At 42.1% G+C, this 15,530-nt stretch overlaps 1 pseudogene; it reads right to left on the reverse strand.

The window, feature by feature from the left end:
* Positions 1-11,697: 11,697 nt before the first annotated feature.
* Positions 11,698-15,303, reverse strand: LOC125082472 (RNA-binding motif, single-stranded-interacting protein 2-like; annotated as a pseudogene).
* Positions 15,304-15,530: the final 227 nt, after the last annotated feature.

Here is a 15,530-nt window from a genome sequence, read left to right on the forward strand (position 1 = left end):
TTTCATCTACACTTCCTCATATCAGGGAGATCATATGATAGTTGTCTTTCTCCGACTGACTCATTTCGCTGAGCATAATACCCTCTAGTTCCATCCACGTGGTTTACCAGTTTCTTACAGGATATGATAAAAGTTACAAATCAGGGGTGCCTGGGTGGCTCAGTGGGTTAAGCTGCTGCCTTTGGCTCAGGTCATGATCTCAGGGTCCTGGGATGGAGTCCCGCATTTGTCTCTCTGCTCAGCAGGGAGCCCGCTTCTCTCTCTCTCTGCCTGCCTCTCTGTCTACTTGTGATCTCTCTCTGTCAAATAAATAAATAAAATCTTTAAAAAAAAAAAGTTACAAATCAGTATCAGATGAAGAGATACACGGGACAAGGTACAGGGAACCGGTGCAGATCTTCCCTGCCCCTTCCAGGTATCGTCACTCTCCCCATATCACTACAGTTTCACCAGCCTGGAAAGCTCTCCACGGCCAGTGCTCTTGGGTCTTTATGGAGGCTTCATTGCAGAACCATGATTGTTATTAGCTGTTGGCTGATTCGATCTCCAGCCCCCACCCCACCCTGGAGGTCAGGAGAGAGGCTGGAAGTTCCAACCCTTTAATCTCAGGGTTGGTCCTCCTGGCAACTAAGCTCCACACTTGGGTAGGGTCCAAAAGTTGTCTTCATTAATAACAAGACACCCATTTGACTTTTATGCTCTAGGCCATTTTTAGTAGCTATCAATGAAGATCAAATATATCTGAGAAATATATTTTGGTCATCTGACTAAATGTATATGTATTTTAAGATTCTACTTATTCTTTTAGAGAAAGAGAGAGTGCAAGCAGGGGGAAGAACAGAGGGAGATGGACAAGCAGGGGCCATGGTGAGTGTGGAACCTATCGTGTTGCCAGGCTCAACCTCACAACCCCGAGATCATGACCTGAGCCGAAATCAAGAGTCAGACACTGAACTGACTGAGCTACCTGGGCACCCCAATATAATACCACCTGTTACCATACGAAGTTATTACAATATTATTGACTATATTTCCTATGTTGCACTTTTCACCCCCGTGACTTATTTATAACTGGAAGATTGTACTTAATTCTTTTCAACTATCTCACCCACCACCTCACCCTCTCCCCTCTGGCAACCACCACTCTGTTCTCTGTATCTTTGAGTCTGTTTCTGTTTTGCTTTCTTTGTTCATTTGTCTTGCTTTTTGGATTCCAGACATAAGTAAAATAATATGGCATTTGTCTTTTTCTGACCTATTTCACTTAGCATAATAGCTCTAGGTGACTGGGGCTTATTTTGAATCGCTGTTTAAGTATTTCAGTAGAAAGAATTTTTTGGCCACATTTATGCCCAATGGGACAGAGATAAAAATTCACATGGCAATTGAGAGTGACCCTTTATAGCACTGTAGAAAATGGGGAGTTACTAGAGTTTTAACACTTTGAAAGATCTTATCATTATATCCTAGCAGGAACCAGTGAATAGATGTCTCGGAAAGTCTGAAAGAAACATGGGTTATAAATTAAAGACTCAGGAGGATAAAGTATTGACCATTAACTGATAATTCAGAATAGGTTCCCCATTTAAAGGGGAAATGTATGTTACTCCTCCTGGGATTGAATCTTAGGCTTCAGCTAGAAGAGATACCAGGTGGTCACATGTAGAAATAAAAATTGGCCCTTGTGTCTTCAGTTCATATGTAGCTCTGATGTCAGTGAGGAGTTGGCACCCGTTTTTCAGTAATAATGACACATAACACATTAACTGCATTGGGCAGGGTTGTTGGACCTGTTACCAAGTCACTGGCCCTTAGCTCCCAAGCACCCTCTCGGCTAGGCTTTGTAACAGGGGGACTGGGTCTCAGACATATCTATTCTGCCAACTGGTGCCCTGTGGGTTTTGCCCATAGGGAGGGCCATAGGAAGGTATGCAAGGCTAGGGAGGAGGGCTTCTCCTTCCTGGGGACTTCCTAGACGGGAAGCTGTGACCAACTCCCAAACAGTATTTCTTCACTCCAGCAACAGCAGCTGATTGCTGAGGCAGAAGGTGAATCCACTTTGCAGGCTTTCTAACTCTTGAAGAACTAAATTCAAAGTGCTACCCTGGGGCACATGGCTGGCTCAGTCAGTAGAGCACGTGACTCTTGATCTCAGGGTCCTGAGCTCAAGCTGCATGTTGGGTATAGAGTTTACTTAAAAAAAAAAAAAAAAAAAAAGTGCCACTTTAAGAGACACCAGCATCAGCCGGCTCACAAAAGCTGGGGTTCCAGTGTCTTGGGCACCCCCTTTCTCAGAGGTCTGGAGTTCAATTCTATGGGACCCTTTCTCAAAGCTTCTCTTCAGTCCCCTGAAAGCGAAGGAACCATCTGCTTCCCAAAGTCTTATGACTTCCACTGTGCTTTAATATTCCCTGTTTTACCTTTTTAGAGCTTCAAAACATAGTTAACAATTCTTTACATCTAGTTATTGATCATTTATGTTAAGTTGTCTATGTTAAAATAACTTGACATTCCTGTCTCTTGATTGATACAGTTGTGTTAGGAGACAAGGGATGAAAATGATGCAACTCTATGAGTCAACGGATAGGGCTGGTACTTTACAAAGGTTCACATTTGCTTAGAAGGTCAAGTGGCTAAAATTTATAATATTTTATGAAGGGAGAGGAATATGGAAGTACCCTAAAAATTGACTAAACTGAGTAATTTTTCTCAATTCTTATAATGAGAGTTTGCTATATTATTTGTGAAATATTTAATTCTATAACAGAAGACAAGAGAGACAAATGGGTTATTAGTCAGGGTTTTCCAGAGAGCCAACAGGGATTGGCTCATAGAGTTATGGAGGCCAAGAAATCCTAGGAATTGTGATCTGCAAGGTGGAGAACCCAGAAAGTCACCCACGCAATTCAGTCTGAACCCAAAGGTCTGAGAGTGGAGGGTGGAAGTCCCAGTCTGAGTCTGAAAGACCAAGAATCAGGAGTCGATGTCTGGAGGCAGGAGAAGATGGATGTCCCAGCTAAGCAAAGAAAGCAAACCCACTCTTCCTGCACCTTTCCTATGCCATTCCCTTTCTATCTGGCCCTCAAGGAATTGGATGATGCCACCTCATTGGTGATGGTGGATCTTCTTTTACTGAATCTACTGATTCAAATGCTAATCTTTTCCAGAGACAGCCTTCCAGACACATCCAAGTATAATGGTTTACCAGCTATCAGGGCATCTTTAGCCCAGGTCAGTTAGTTGACACATAAAATTAACCATCACAGTTGGGATGGATGAACCTCATTTAAGTGTTAAGCGTAGTGAATACATAAGCTAATAGTTTATGAGTTGTAGGTAAAACTCATAAGAGGTGCTAAAAATAGGAAACGAGTAAAGATGTAGCTTGAAAACTATGAGCAGAATTCACACGATATGTTAAATATAGAGAATACATCAGGGACATTCAAGACATATTACATATATGATAAATAGGACAAACAAGCAAAAGTGTTTATTTAGGGAAGGGAAAATAAGAGACAGCCAAGTCAGAAGGTACAGATCCTGTCACTTCTAGGTTGATAGCTCATCATCCTTAGGTTGGTTACTCATTCCGACCAGTCCTGGCCCATGGTGCTTGGGTTAAGAAATGCAAACAATACCATGGTTGTTTCGTAGGACCAGCTGGCGAGCTAGAGTTGACATGAGAAGTACTTGCCCCTGGTTCCAAAGGAGGCAAGGCATATTCCTGATCTCAGGCGCTTCCAGCATAACCTTTCAATGTCAACTCTGGTACTTATGACAGAATGAGGGTGGTGGTGGGGAGAAGAACTGAGGAAGAGAGGGAGGGGAGGAGAAGGTGGAGGAGGGAGCAGAGAGAGAGCGAGAGAGGGAATCCCAAGCTTTAAGATTCTGGTGCTCTATGCTATGTTAATTATTCTAGCTGCCCCCCCACAGCGTCTCACTGAGAGTTTTGAATTAATAAACCATCTGATTTAGCATCTTAATTGAGACTCTCTGTTCACTGAACTTTAGGATCATTCTAGTCCATTCCTGTGGGAAGGGCAGTTGGGATTTTGTGAGGGACTGCACTGCATCTGTAGATCAGTTTGGGATGACTGCCATCTTAATGATACCGAGTCCTCCAACACATGACACAGGATGTCTTCCCATTTACTTAGGTCTTAAAAAATATTTTTTCAGTTGCATTTCATAATTTTCATTGTGCAAGTCTTTTTTTTTTTTTTAAGATGTTATTTATTTATTTGACAGAGAGAGATCACAAGTAGGCAGAGAGGCAGGCAGAGAGGGGGAAGCAGGTTCCCCGCCGAGCAGAGGGCCCAATTTGGGACTCGATCCCAGGACCCTGGGACCATGACCTGAGCTGAAGGCAGAGGCTTTAACCCACTGAGCCACCCAGGCGCCCCTAATTGTGCAAGTCTTACAATTATTTTGTTAAATTGATTCCTAAGTATTTTTGATGCTATTATAAACAATAAACAATAAATGGAATGTTGTGCAATATTAAAATGCAATTAAGAAAATGTGATACATATAATAACAGAAGCTATTGTTGGAAGTAGGGTATAATAGCATTGGAAGATGATTTTTATTTAAGGAAAAGAATAAGAACATCAAATCATTTGCATAATAAAACTGTGACTATGTGCCCCAAACAAGCAAAGAAACCTGTATACAGAAGTCCTAAAGTAAAAGTAAAATGTAATTTTTCTCTTTTTTCATCTTTCTGTAATTTCAAACGTCTTTAATGACAATGATTACTTTTATCGTGAAAACTCTGAATATGTATTAAAAAAAAAAATCCAATGACCTTGAACTATTTGGGTGGTTAAAATAGTCAGACTGGACTATTTATGATACATCCTTTTTGAGAGCTAATTACATGTTTATTCTTACAGGGCTAAAAATAAAATTGCTGCATTTGATTTCAAATTGACACCAGTTAATCATGTAAGATTTTTTTTTTTTTGCAATTTCTCATGCTAAGCAGCTCCTGTAACATTAATTTATATTTTGTTTAAATGCTAATCACATCTACATTCTGCTTATCAGTTTTCTGGTTTTGATTTTTTTTAATGATTTTTTCAAAGATTTTATTCATTTATTTGGGAGGGAAAGTGAGCAAGGGAGAGACAGACAGACAGACAGAGAGACAGTAAGAGTTGGTGGGGGAAGGGCAGAGACAGAAGCAGGCTGAGCAGGGAGCCAGACATGGGACTCCACCCCAGAACCCTGGGATCAGGACCTGAGCTAAAGGCAGAAGCTCAACCACTGAGCACCCACCTACTTATCAGCTTTTTTGCAATATAGATTTTAATTTCTTTTTAATTCCCCATTAAAATTTATTCATGCTGTACGATAGCTCAACAGTCAGTATATGATTTAAAAATTATAATCACAGAAAACTGTACATTTGACATCACAGGAAACAATTTTCATTTCTCACTGAGTAAATAATTCAAATTCTGGCTGCAGAATACAGGTGATTGTCAGATAGTCTAATTTTTGTGCTTCAGACTTTCTGAATGTTTGTTTCATGGATATAAGAAAAAACAAACCAGTATCTCTTATATCTCTTACACTTGCTGTCCACATTGCCTGAAAGAGGCAGATTTACAGTTGTGTACAGGAAAATGAGCTATTGCTGGAATCTTCCCCACTTGCGACACGTCTCTCCCCATCACTGCGCGCATCCTCTGAGCTGAAGCGGCGGAGTCCGAGCATATGGGCGGCTGTTGGAGCTGCTCCCCTCCTTCTTCCATGAGAGCCGTTTCCCTAGCTAATTGGAGGGGGCTCTGCTGCTGACTACCGCTTCGTGCTAGAAAGACTGTGCCCCACAATTTAATTAGTTGGTAATTCTAATCTACTAATTTAACTATCACTTGTTTTGAGCCTTGTGTCACCTGGCACAACATTTTTGAGACTTAATAGAAGAGCGAGCAGTTTCCGGGCAGCGTGCCTTCATTTAGGGCACCGTTAACGGCTCCTTCATTATTTGATTTAACTATTCTATTCTCTGGAATTGTGAGGTTTTTCAGCCAAACCTATTGATGCGTGCTCATTAAGACCAGTTGTCTACAAAGCACCTGCTTTCCTGAGAAAGGATCTTATTACTAACACACAGCTAGTTCTCGCCAAGAAGAGGGCTTACATTCCTTTGGCTGGCTGGAATCTTTATCAGACTGCCTTTTCAGTCTTTGTAGTCATTGTGCTAAGTCCAAATTCCTTCCTTCTCCTTTTGTTCTGGGAAGGTCCTGCCGCAAATCACTCTCCATCCTCCCTGGGGAAGCCGGACTGTGCCCTGCCCAGCCCCGCGGCTAGATTCTCCTGTGATAGGAGCACAATGGTTCTAGTTCCTGTCACTTTCTCAGGGGAGTCATTTAAACCCAAGGACATCCAAAAAAAGTCAGCACCTGCCTTCCACTCCGCAGGCTGTTAGCCTATACTCTACCCTTCCACTGCTTCCGTTCTATTCTGGTCGCCCTCGTCCCTCCCTCGGTAAAGGACTCCCATTGGAATCAGTAAAGGCAGGAGCGGCAGAGGCAGCTGTGCCACAAGCCTTTCCTTTGTTCTGAGGACAGTGAGTTCCAAGCAGTGCTCTTTTTAAAAAATGGAAACACTCTCAAGGAGAAAGTCACCTGAAACTCAAAATACCTCCTGTGAAAAGAAGAAGCAGGACCTACTGTAACTACCCCTGCGACCTTGGGCTTGAAGCCGGGTTTCTCCTAGTGTCAGTTTCCTCATCTGTGAAAGGTGAGCATGGGCTCGATCCATTTCTTTAGTTTCGGAGGGTTGAGAGAATGCTTTGGGATCCAATGAAGGCCAAGGACTTTCTCCTTAGAATAGCACACCTGCGCAAATTAAGAAAAAATTATAAAAAAAAGCTAGGGATGGACCGGTACTCTGGAGAACCACGGCCACTGGGTTAAAATAAAACATAAACATGCAAACTAAACCATGAACACAATCTCTAAATTCATTTTGAAGTCTTACATTCTGCAATTCCAACCCCCCCACCCGGGTTCCTGATATGGCTTGGATGTCCTCTGCACTGATCTGTCCCTCATTCCTTATCTCTGTGATGTTGTCACCTGTTTATTTTCTTATTACATAACTGTAAAGGGTCACCTTTGGAAAAAAATCATGAAACTGTGGTGAGACATTACAGGACCCTATCGGCCATTTCTTCTCACTTTTCAAACTTACCTCCCTTTTAAAAAAATATGTTTTAAATTATGGTAAAATATACATTAAATAAAATTTGCCAAGTTAATTATTTTTTAAAAAAGATTTTATTTATTTATTTGAGAGAGAGAGAATGAGAGAGAGAGCATGAAGGGGGAGGGGAGAGTCAGAGGGAGAGGCAGACTCCCTGCTGAGCAGGGAGCCCCATGTGGCACTCCATCCCAGGACTCCAGGATCATGACCTGAGCTGAAGGCAGTCGCTTAACCAACTGAGCCACCCAGGTGTCCCTAAGCTAATGATTTTTAACTGCACAGCTCAGTGGCATAAGCACATTCACAATGTTGTCTGATCCTCACACCACCCAGCTCCAGAACTTTTCATCTTCCCAAATTGCAACTCTGTACCCATTCAACAGTACTCCCCCCCCACTCCTGGTAACCTATTTCATAGGATCAATTAAATTTTAACTGACATTTGGATCACTGATTATTAAATTAGTTTATCTCCCCAAATTACACCATGACACAACATTGAAAACCAAAGGCAAAAATTTCATAGATGATTCTAGGACAGGCAATGCGGGGAAAACCAGGACAAACTGCTAAATCTGCCAAGTGTTAACGGAAATCTCCAAGCAAGTCATAAGATTCTCAGGAATATACGATGGTGAAGGCACTTAAAGCCAAAACACTGGGAGACGAATCTTTAGATGGTCTTACAATCTTCTGCTTCAGCAGAACATAATATTAAGTTTCTGTCTTTGGATACATTTATCAGAAAGCAAGTGAGAAGGAAAACATTCCTTGTCTTTTGAGATAAAACCTGTACTAGAACAGCTGCTTGGACTCTGGAATAGAAGGCACCGTGTCGGGGTCCCACACATCTGGATTGCCTGCTGGTATCTTCACCTCCGGTGAGAGAGAAATTTTTATCTTTCTTAGGCCACAGATGGTTTGGACACCATTAAAGTAGTTGGGCCAGTATCCTAACCAACAGAGATCTACTTTATACCACATGAAAGAAAAAGTTGTCTGTGAACTAGAAGCCCAGATTAACTCTGGGTTAAGCCATAACTCCAACAAAAGAAGGAAAGGAAAATGTCTCTGGAACTTGAGGGAGAGAAAGGGCTTTAAGATGTTTATTTATTTATTTGCGGGGGCAAAGGGAGAGGGAGAGAGAGAGAGACTCTCAAGCAGACTCCCTGCTGAGTATGGAGCCCAATGCAGGGCTCGATCTTACAACCCTGAGACCATGAATAGAACTGAAATCCAGAGTTGGATGCTTAACTGACTGAACCACCTAGGTACCTCAAGAGAAAGGGTTTTAAATAAAATACCAGAAAATACAATCCATGAGAGAAAAAAACGAGATATTTGACTTAACAAAAATTAAGGATTTTTGCTAAATGAAGGACACCATAGAAAAAGTGACAGATTGGAAGGTAAGGAGATGGGGCACCTGGGTGGCTCAGTTGTTGGGTGTCTGCTGTTGGCTCCGGTCATGATCCCAGGGTCCTGGGATCGAGCCCCCCATCGGGCTCCCTGCTTGGCAGGAAGCCTGTTTTTCCCTCTCCCACTCCCACTGCTTGTGTTCTCTCTCTCAGATAAATAAAAAAAATCCTAAGAAAGGTAAGGAGATACTTTTAATATGGAAAAGTAGAACATGGGTCAGCATCTAGAATATACAAGGAACTCTAGTGAGTCAACAAGAAAAAAGGGTACCGTATGCATTTTCTGTGTGCCGCTGTAATGACCACAAACTTGCTGGCTTAAAACAACAAAAATTCATTATTTTACAGTTTTGCAGGTCAAAAGTCTGACCAGGAGCTCCCTGGGCTAAAATCAAGGTGTCTGCAGGGTTACGTCTTCTCCACAGATTGTGGAACAAAACCCGTTTCTTGCCTTTTCTGGCTTCTGGAGCTTAGCCCCTTCCTCTGTCTTTAAAGCCAGTGATAGCAAGTGAATCTCACATGCCTCACTGTGTGACCTCCTTTTTTGTCTTTTTTTTTTTTTTTAACCTTTGCCTTTTTTTGTTGTTTATCTGTGATTATACTGAACCCACTCAGAAAATCTGGGATACTCTTGCAATTTTATTATTTTAAAAAGAGTTTAAGAGAGAGAGAGAGAGAGAGCAAGAGTGAGCAAGAGAGAGAGTGGGCACAAGCAGAGGGGGCAGTACAGAGAGAGAGAGAGAGAGAGAGGCAGATTCCCCGCTGAGCAGAAAGCCGGGCATGGGGCTCGATCCCAGGACCCTGGGATCATGACCTGAGCCTAAGGCAGACGCTTAACCGACTGAGCAACCCAAGTACCCCGATCTAGCTTTTTTTTTTTTTTTTTTTTAAGATTTTATATATTTATTTGACATAGAGAGAGAGACAGCAAGAGAGAGAACACAAGCAAGGGCAGAGTGAGAGGGAGAAGCAGGTCCCCCATGGAGCGGGGAGCCCAATGCAGGGCTCGATTCCAGGACCCTGGGATCATGACCAAGGCAGATGCTTAATGACTAAGCCACCCAGGCACCCAGTCTCACTATTTTAAACTCTCCTGATTAGCGATCTTAATTCCATCAGCAACCTTAATCAGTAAGGGAGTCCATAGGTTCCACGAATCAGGCTGTGGACATCTTTGGGGGAGCTCTTAGTCTGCCTACTAGGTACACTCAGAACAAAGATGAGGGATATGAATTCCCAGAGAGGGGAAACACTTATGATGAACAAATTATGTTCAGAAACTACCAGGACAATGATCTTAAGCATCATCTGGAAGTACATTCATTTTTCTATTAGAATGTTTATTAAGCACATAACATGGGCCAAATTCCCATTGAGAAGCAAAGGTGGAGAGGTCTTCAGTGGTCAGCCAAAGGTCCCTTAGAAACCCAATCCGCCCTAGACCATCTCAGGTGTCCTAAAATACTACCAGTAAAGAATGTATTGATTGTAGAGACCTGATGTATGAGAAGATGTTCTTTAGAATTCCAAGGCTTTTGTCTTCATTTCAGAGTCAACATGACACAGTGTTTAATCTATCTGATTGCTGTGTAAGGTTACCTTCACAAATTAGGAGAGGGCTCAAAGCACTTTTTAAAGAAATTACCAGTGTTAGCTGTGGACTGCCTTTTTGCCTTAACTGATAACCTACTTTCCCTTAGAGATACCTAACTTAATTGAGCCAACACTGAAAAAAATCTGCAGTATCAAAATGCATTCTGTAGAAGTGACTAGAATCAGTATTTTATTTACAGATCCAAGAAATATTCAGCACAGCTGCACCACCTGCCAAGGCAGGGCTGAAAGTCAGGGTCATTTTTGTAACTTCAATTAAATAGATTACAGGCAGCAGGGGCACAAATGGAGGCCATTATCATTAGAGTTGAATTGAGAGAGGTGGCAAACATGGGCACCACCTTAAGATCACAGGAAAATATGCCTTTGTGCTAGATCTCCAAAAAGCTAGCTCTTATTTTTTCTCCCTGGAAGTAATGCTTGCCCAGAATCACATATCTGACTGTAACAGCAAGGTTATGTGACTTTAACATATTGAGAATATATTTAAACATAATAACAATATTACTTTGAACTTCCATTGCACTCTTCATCCAAGGACTTTTCCATCATTAGCTAATTAAATCTCACAGTGTGAAGATGGAAATATATACTTACCTCATTTTACCAAAGGGAAAGTTTTTCAGTGGTTAGATGACAGAGTGAACAGTTACCTCAATGGGAAGGCAGTAGGGGGACGGGGGTGGAAACGTCTTGCTGAATAATGCAGACGCCTGGGAATGAAGCTCAAAGGTTCACATAAGGGCCATTCATCTTATCTATCACTTTAGAAGGCTGAGTCTAAATGTCACCAGATACATGGAAAATACTGCTCTCACAAATTCTCTGGAAAGGACACTGATTCTCCTTACAGAACTATCTTGGTGTCTTTACAAATTAAGTTCTTTATAAAATGAATTCTTTTTTTTAGAATAGAGGTTTGACTTATAGCCTTTTTTTTTTTTTAGATTTTATTTATTTGACAGAGAGAAACCACAAGTAGGCAGAGAGGCAGGCAGAGAGAGAGAGAGAGAGAGAGAGAGAGATGGAAGCAGGCTCCCTGCTGAGCAGAGAGCGGATGTGGGGCTCAATCCCAGGACCCTGAGATCATGACCTGAGCCGAAGGCAGAGGCTTAACCCACTGAGCCACCCAGGCGCCCCTTAAAATGAACTCTTTTTTTTTATGTATAAGGATATTTATTGCAGCATTGTTTGTAAAAGCAAAACACTAGAAACAATACAAACATCGATAAAGAGGATGGCAAATAGTGGTACCTTCAAGCATGCAATATTGAATATTGTGCAAGTATTAAAAAGAGCAGAATTGGGGTGCCTGGGTGCCTCAGTCGGTTAAGCATCTGCCTTCGGCTCAGGTCTCAATCCCGGAGTCCCCCAAGGATGGAGCCCACATCTGATTCCCTTCTCCCCCTGCTCTTCCGCTGCCCCTCCCCCCACTCGTGCTTTCTCTCTTTCTAGTGCGTGTGTTCTCTCTCTCAAATAAATAATTTTTAAAAATCTTTAAAAAAATAAGACAGAATCAACAGATGTCTATCTATTGGCCCAATGACAATGATGCAATGTTGAACAAAGAAGGTAAGTTACTTAGTAATTTTATAAAAACATATGAAAATAGAAACTACTGAGTAATTTTACTAAATATAAAAGAAATTCTTGTTTTCAACTTAATGTCTTACTGCTTTTCTTTTCATAACACCTTATTGAAATAGAATTCATGTGCCAAGTAATTCACAAATTTAAAGTGTACATTTCAATGGTTTTTAAATACGTTTACAGATACGTGCAACTGTCACCAAGGTAATTTTAGAACATTTTCATCATCTCAGAGAGAAACCCCTCACCTCTTAGCTATTACTGCTCAGTTGCCCCAACGACCACCAAATCTAAGTAAACTCTGAATCATTTTGCTTCCGTAGATGTGCCTGCTCTGGACAGCTCATCTAAATGAGATCATATACTATGTGCTATTTTGTGTCTGGTTTCTTTCACTTGGCATAATGTTTTCAAGGTTCATCCATGTTATAGGGTACATCAGTATTTCTTACTTTTTTTTTTTTTTTTTTAGCTACATAATGTTTCATTGTATAGATACGATTTATCCATTCCACACACCCATGTCTATCCACTCATTAATTATGGACATTTGGGTCGCTTCTACCTTTCAGCTCTTACAAAGGAGGCCGTTATCAACATTCATATACAAGTTTATGTGGGTACGTGTTTTCATTCAGGGGGCACGTACCTAGAAGTAGCATTAGCCGGTCACATAGTAATTCTATCTTTACCTTTTTGAGGAACTGTTGACTATTTCAGTTCTCTCGGGGGTATCCAGGAGAGAATTGCTAGGTCATATGTTAATCCCATTATTCAGCTTTGGAGGAACTGCCAGACTGTTTTCCACAGTGGCTGCACCACTCTCAACCCCCAGCAGCAGGTGTGAGGGTTTCAATTTCCGCACATCCTGGCCAACAATGCTATTTCCCCTATTTGTGATTACAGCCAACCTGGAGAGGGTGAAGAAGTATCTCATTTTGATTTTTTTTTGATGTGCATTTCCTTGATAACTAAAGATGTTCCATATATTTTCATATGTTTTTGTTTTTGTTTTGGGGGGATATATGGAAAGAGTATGTTGCAGTTAGGAACAAAATATACAACTTTCTTGGCAAAAGAAAGAAAAGAAAGTTTTTTGATCTCCTTGAATGCAGCACACACCAAAAGTGACAGTTGCCCTCAGCGCCCTCACAAATGGAGGAATAAGCAGAGGGCCGGAGTGCAGAGATCTTTTTCCGGGCCCAGACCTGTGAAAAGCGATGCCCAGGTGTTCGTGCTGAGCCAGGCCCACGGTTGGAAGGTGTTCCTGGTTAGCTCCCTGGAGTCCGGAAGCATCAGCACCTCCAGTAGTGCATTTGTGTGGGCATACCTCAGAGATATTGTGGGTTCGGTTCCTGGGAGAAGGCACAGGGGTGTACTGGGAGATGTACGCTCCTTGTGTAGTGACAGCCACAGGCATGTACATGCCTGTGCTGCTGAGGGAGAGGTGCCCCCTGCTGGGTACGCGGTCCCACTGTGAAGGCAGGCTGGAGAGAAATGGGGTGATCCATCCCTCGGGGCAGAACTGAAGCTGAAAGCTGCAGGAGGTATGATGGGTGGTGCATCCAAGACGGCTTGGGTGATGGCAGAGGAGACGTGTGAGTCAGTCACACATGTGTGGCTCACATGTGGTCGGAAGACACAGGAGATGGAAGACACGGGGAGGGTGCAGACTGAGCAAGCATCCTGCTGCAGGAGATGTTATAATGGGAAAACGGATTCTGAAGAGCTGGGCTGGGGTCCTAGGTCAAGGCTATACCACCCACAGCTGCATTCCTTAGCCAGGCCTGTCCATTTTGCACAGACTTCCCTTGGTTCTGCCATTTCTGCGGACTGTCAGCAATCCTGCAAAGCAAGGGGTCAGATGGGGCTGGAACTCCAGCGGGTGTCTTAATACATTTTCCATTAAAGTGGGTGATGATGGCTTCATACTTCTCTGTGGACTCCATTCTTGCAAAGCCATCCCCTCTGCTGGTCCCACTGGTGTCTCGGAGGATTCGAGTGAGGATAACCTGGCCAGAGGGCTTCCTCTTCTAGTTCCTGCTTATCCATTGCTAGTGGAAGGATTGACAGGTATAACTTCGTGGGGTCCTGCCCCTGTTGCTTTGTGGCTCTGTGCCTGTATGCCACTGGCTTTCAGTGCTGTTACAGTTTTCTGTGCTGCCGAAGGACGGTCAAAGTCCACAAAGCCACAGCTGTTGCACTTGCTGGTGCTTTTCTCCGGTATGACCTCAGGGGAGACAATCCTGCCATATGACCAGTACGATTTGATAGGGTCCTGGTCAGTAATGCCTGGTTGCAATCCCTGGATATAGATGTTGGTTTTACTCAGCTGGTCCTTTCCATTGCTCCCCCTGCTGCTGCCAGGGGTACTGTTGCTTGGATGAGGTGACGCCATCTGCTGAGGCAGCGACACATACAGCTTCTTCTTGTTTTTCTTATACGCAAAAGTCGAAATCCCGGGCCTGGAAACCACTGAGAGAAGCATCTTCTCTTTAATGTTAGGTGGCCGAGCCTTCCCACGTGTTTATTGGCCATTTGGATACCTTCTTTGAAGAACTGTCTATTCAGATTTTTTGCCCATTTTTAAATTGGGTAGTTTTTCTAATGTTGAGTTATAAGGATTTTTGTTGTTTTAACATATTTTGCATAAGAGATTTTTATTAGATACATGGTTTGCAAATGTTTTCTCCTACTCTTTGCTTGACTTTTCACTTTCTTGATAGTATCCTTAGAAGCGCAAAATTTTACATTGTGATGATGTCCAATTTACCTTTTTAAATTTTTGCTTGTGTTTTTGTTGCCATATCTAAGAAACCACTGCCTAATTCATAGTCATGAACACTTATGCCTATTTTTTCCCCAAGAATTTTATAATCTCAAGTGCTTGGATTTAGGACCTCGATCCATGTGAGGTATGAATCCAAATTCATTCTTGTGCATGTGGATATCGGGTTGTCCCATTTTTTGAAAAAAATATTCTTTCCTTGTTGAATTGTTGTGGCATATTTATTGATAAGCAATTGACCACAAATGTAAATGATTATTTCTGGACTTTCAGTTTTATTCCATTAGTGTATATGTCTGTCCTTATGTCAGTAATGCTGTAGATGCTGTAATACAGTAGATGCTGTAGCTTTGTAATAAGTTTTGACACTGGGAAGCAGAAGTCCTTTAATTTTGTTCTTTTTTTGGGTTAGTTTTGTCCAGTCTGGTTCCCTTAATTTCTGCATGAATATAAGTCAATAGTATCCATATTGTTTCCATATGGATAAACTTATTAATTTTATGAGAATGGTAGCTGGGTATTTGATAGAGACTGCTTTAAATCTGTAGTTCAGTTTGGGGAGTCTCGCTATTTTAACAGTACAAAATCTTCCAATCAATTGCACAGGATGTCTTTCTACTCAGTCTGGTCTTTAAAAAATGTCTTTCTTTCTTTCTTTTTTCTTAAGATTTTATTTATTTATTTGACAGAGAGAGATACACACACAGCAAGAGAGGGAACACAAGGAAGTGGGAGAGGGAGAAGCAGGCTTCCCGCAGAGCAGGAAGCCTGATTCGGGGTTTGATCCCAGGACTCTGGGATCATGACCTGAGCCAGAGGCAGAGACCTAAAAATGTTTTTCAACGGGGATGCCTGGGTGGCTCCATTGGTTAAGTGTCTGCCTTTGGCCCAGGTCATTATCC

The sequence above is a fragment of the Lutra lutra genome, chromosome 12 (assembly GCF_902655055.1).
Source record: "Lutra lutra chromosome 12, mLutLut1.2, whole genome shotgun sequence".
Lineage (NCBI taxonomy): Eukaryota > Metazoa > Chordata > Mammalia > Carnivora > Mustelidae > Lutra > Lutra lutra.